This window comes from Octodon degus, unplaced genomic scaffold (genome assembly GCF_000260255.1).
Source record: "Octodon degus isolate 3935 unplaced genomic scaffold, OctDeg1.0 scaffold00280, whole genome shotgun sequence".
Taxonomy (NCBI): Eukaryota; Metazoa; Chordata; class Mammalia; order Rodentia; family Octodontidae; genus Octodon; species Octodon degus.
Genome location: NW_004524856.1, coordinates 1,115,379 through 1,120,077, shown reverse-complemented (window position 1 = coordinate 1,120,077; position 4,699 = coordinate 1,115,379).

Genomic DNA, 4,699 nt, shown 5'->3' with positions numbered 1-4,699 from the left:
CTTTAATCAATTGAGCTATTTGGCCAGCCCTCAGCAAGGATGTTGTAGTGATCCTTCCAGTACTCTGTAAGGGTTAAATCTATATTTGAGACCATGTGGAAGCACTTCAGGAACAGTTTCTTGGTGTATAGCTTCAGTGTGTGTGTGTGTGTGTGTGTGTGTGTGTGTGTGTGTGTGGTGTGCATATACCTGCTGGTCCATAGGCCACAGTAGAGGAGTTTATTAGGTGGCAAGAACTGAGAGCCATGGAAATTCTTCAGCCAGTTCTTCCAAATGTTGTGGGTGAATGTGGTCATTGTCCATGATGAAGAGAGGCCTGGGTGGTAACCTTTTGCCCTCCAGATATTCTTAACAGTAGGACAGAAAGCCTCCCTGATCCTTGTTCCTCTCCCCTTTTGAATATTTTCTTTCTATTTCACAACACCTATTATGCACTTGTGTCCTTATTTACAGTTTCAATATCTCACACCAGAAAACAAGGCAGCATTCAGAAATTTATTTTCTCTCAGTTCTAAAGGTGAGAAATCCAAGATCAAGGTGTTAGCAAGTTCAGTTCCTGGTGCGGGCCCTTTGCCTGGCTTGCAGATGACTATCTTCTGTGTCATGTCATCACATGAAGGACAGTGAGCCAGCTTTGGTGCCTCTTTGCTTTATAAGGATGACAGTCCTACAGGATTAGCGCCCCTCATTTTACCTTAATTATCTCCCTAAAGTCCCAGTCTATAAATAAAGTTACATTTGGACTGTATTTGGTGGTTAGGGCTTGAACATATGCTGGGGGAGGGTGACAGTTCAGTCCATAATAGGGCCTCTTGGATGATCTGGCGGAAGCTCTGTGCTGTAATCATGGTTTGCAAGGGAAACAATTTAACACAGGACACACAGTTTATAGGATTATTTTGTAGTAGTCACCCAGAGTCAGGTACAAAAGAGTGTGGGAAATCTGGCCACACACTAGAGGCTAAAGAATCCAGCTGAAGGCTGGGATCCATGATAATGTCCTGCATGAGGTCCACTGGAGGCCTAGAGCCCATCACAGTGTTTCCCATGAGTTCAGCCAGAGGCCTAAAGCCCCCAACAATGTCTCATGCAAGCCTGTTTCAAGAATCTACATTGGAAAAGCCCATAAGTCAGCAGTGTGAGCTAGAAAGTCTGTACCAGTGGGATGAAGGAGCTGTGCTAGCAGACTGAGGGATCTGCACTGGAGCCAGGAAGTGACACTTCAAGTAAGCACAGGAGCACCCCTGAAAAGTACCACACCCATTCTCAGTGACAGTGAGGCTCCAAGGTCCTCTAACAATGAGAAGAGCTAACTCCACATCAGGAGAGCCAGCACGACAAGCTTCTCCAGGACACTTGAACAATGCACCATCTTTCCCTCTAGAGCCAGGAAGTGGTGCTCAACATAAGGACCAGAGCTTCCCCAAAGTGAACTGCAGCCATTCTAAGTGGCAACAAAGTGCCGAGCTCTTCCGACAATGAGAACAGCCGAGTTCATACAAGGAAACCAGCATGACAAGTTCTTGCAGGAGAACCAACACCTCTTTCCCTCCAGTTCTTTTTATGCTGTTGGCAACAATTCTCAGGTGGGCCTTTCATACCCAGCACCATGCTGGTTCAACTCAGTTGGGTGGTACAAGATGCCCACCAGGTGTCAATCTACCACACTGCACACTCTTCCCAGGATATTGCACACTCCTCTTCTCCTGTGCACAACTTCAGGAGCTTCAGGCAGCCAGCTTGGACAACCATTGTTCTAGGCCACTTCTTCTTTTCATAGATGGAGAAATGAGGGCTCAGAAAGGAGAAGTGATTTTCAACAGGTTAGGAGAGACCCAGGTCTGATTGCTCATCTAGTGCTTGCCCTCCCTTTCTTGGCCATCCAGTAGGCCTGTCAAGAACTTCTGGATGGGGCTGGGGAGATAACTCAGTAGCATAAGTGTCTTCCTGGCAAGTGTAAGATCCCACATTTGATCCCTTAACATGAGGCAAGCATCGGGGGTGAGACTGCCTCTCCACCTGGGGATGCTCACGTGGCTGAACCCGGCCCTGGCGCCAGCCCAGAGGGTAGGAAGAAGCAGCCCCAATTTCAAAATTGAGGCTCATCCGCTTTAGTGTGAGGGGGTGAAGCAGCTTCTCCTCCTTGTCCCAATAGTTTTCCTGAGAGGCACAATCTTATGCTCTCTGGTGACCTGGACATGGTACACTGGCCCTCTAGCTTTCAGAGGCCTCACTTGTCTACTGCCCAGGAGCTGTCCTATTAGATTCTCCAAGAGTTCTATGCCTCTATGATTCTAGGTGAGGATAAAAAAATTAGTTGAGGTGATTTGGGACTGAGAATTATGAGCAAAATCTTTATTTTTCCAAACATCTTTTAGTGGTATAATAGACTTAGCAGTAAAGAAAATGTAGTTTAAATAAATGAAAAATCCCTAAGGATCTGACAAAACCTTTCATACCTAAGTAGTCATTTAAGGTAAAGTTTCAACTTAAATAGTCCCTTTACTTCTGTCTCACAGCTCAGCCTTATGAGAAGGTGGTGACTTACAGTAGCTGGACCTTTAAATGATGGGGTCAGAGAACAGAACAGTCTGTATAATGGGAAAGGCCACCTGACTGTAGGCTGCGGGAGTAGCTCCAGAGACTCACTAGTACTTCCTCAGACTAGAAGGAAAAGCACGGACTCACTCGGGCTGCCCAAGGCTGATTCTTCAGGAAAATTCCTTAAGCTCTGTTCCCCACAAATAAGGGGGTTTCAAAGTTACACACACACCCGGTGCATCTCTGCCTGTCAGGGCGCCAGCCTCAGCCTCATTTAGCTTTTATCAGTGGTCTCAGTTTCTGCCTGGGGAGAAGAAAGAGGAAGAAAAATGTTGAGCAGGGAAAGCTGATGGAGGCTGCGGTTCAGATGGGAGCAGCCCATCGAAACAACAGTCTCCACCGCCTCAGCCTTTGTTGGCTCGAAGAATCCATTCAGTGCCAGTGGCTAACGGCAAAGATGAACTCCAAGGCAAGAAATCCAGGCACACATCACTTGCTTCCCAATGAACAGCTTAATCTGCACTGCCCTCAGTTGATCAAACATGTGTATTACGACTCCGGCTGCTAAACATTTGGTACATAGTACAACACAGATTTTTGGGGAACAGAGTGACATTTCATATATACAATTTGTAGCGCTCATACAAGGCAGTCAGCATAACCACCACCCCAAACACTTACATTTCTTCGGGTTGGTGGAATTCTTTGAGAATCATTCCGATTCCTTTTTTTCCTGGCTATTTCAAATGCTCGTCATTGCTGAGTATAGTTAAGCTACCATGCTATGCAACACTAGAACTTACTCCTGCTCTCTAGTGCTTACCCCTTAACCAGCTTCCCTCGGTCTACCCTGCACTCCCGTTCTGTTTCTGGTAACGATTCTACTACTTTCTCCTCGTACGAAATCAACTCACTTAGCATCTCCGTATGAGTGAGCCCTGTTGGTTCTGACTTTCTGTGTCTGGCTTGTCTTGCTTTCCATCTTTTTGGACTTGTTTTTCATAAATTCTTGGTCTCCACCTCTGAGAGTAAGTGTGTAGGAATGTGATAAATCTCCTCTGAGGTACTGAACCCAAGTGCAGCCACTACAATTTTCAGCACAAAATTGTATTTCTGAATAAAAATGTACCACCCAAACAGGGAGAGAATATTTATAAAAAATAGAGATTGACATTACAATTATGAAGGTATTCATTGTATTTTGTAATATTTATGAGAATTTGAAAGTGAAGCTATTACTACACACAAAGTGATACTTCTAATCTCATACTTCTTAAGTCTGCTTGTAAAGAAGGCAATTATTTTAGTTGTCTTTTCAGTGACAAATTCCTTCACAGTACAGTAAGGGAGTGAAGTAGCTGACCACTGGTCAAAGGTCACATCACCAGCTGTGAGACCAAATCACATAAGGAATCTCCTGATGTCCCCCATGCAGAAGGACAGCACATCACTTAGGTGGATTCCTGGAGAAATGTTTGATTTGTAAACCATCATGTGGGAGGGCTCAGACAAACCCAACTTGAGGGGCTTACTGCAAGCTGCACCGGATCCTCAGAAATGGCACTGCTGCATAAAGCAAACAGTCAGGGAAAGCGTTCCGGTTTAAAGGACACAGGAGAGACTTGGCGGCCAAGTGCATGTCAAGAGAAGGCTCTAGAAAGCGGTTGTGAAGGACATTATCGGGACAAGAGAAAAGTGTTACTTGTGGTCATCTAGAAGGAAACTGTGTTGTTCCAATGCCAAATAGTTTCAGTGGGATAATTGCAGTTAACATGGGTTGACATCTGAAGGGACGATGTATCACAATATCTTTAAGTATCACAAGTGACTCTATAAAATGATTAAGCACAGAGAGAGAGAGAGAGAGAGAGAGAGAGAGAGAGAGAGAGAGAGAGTAGCAGTTGCCTATAGTCCCGGCTACTTAGGAGGCAGAGGGATTGCTGGAGCCCAGGAATTCCAGCCAGTCGGGATGACACAGTATATTAAAGGTGGGAAGGGGAGAGACACTACCTCAGAAAGCTCTGCATAAGCCACCGTGGGGGCTGGTGAGATGGCTCAGTGGTCTAAAGCACATACTTAGAACAAGTTTAGCAAAGCATAGGGACCGCGGTTCAATCCCCCAGCACCACATGCCAGCCAGCCCTGCCCCCAGGTGGGC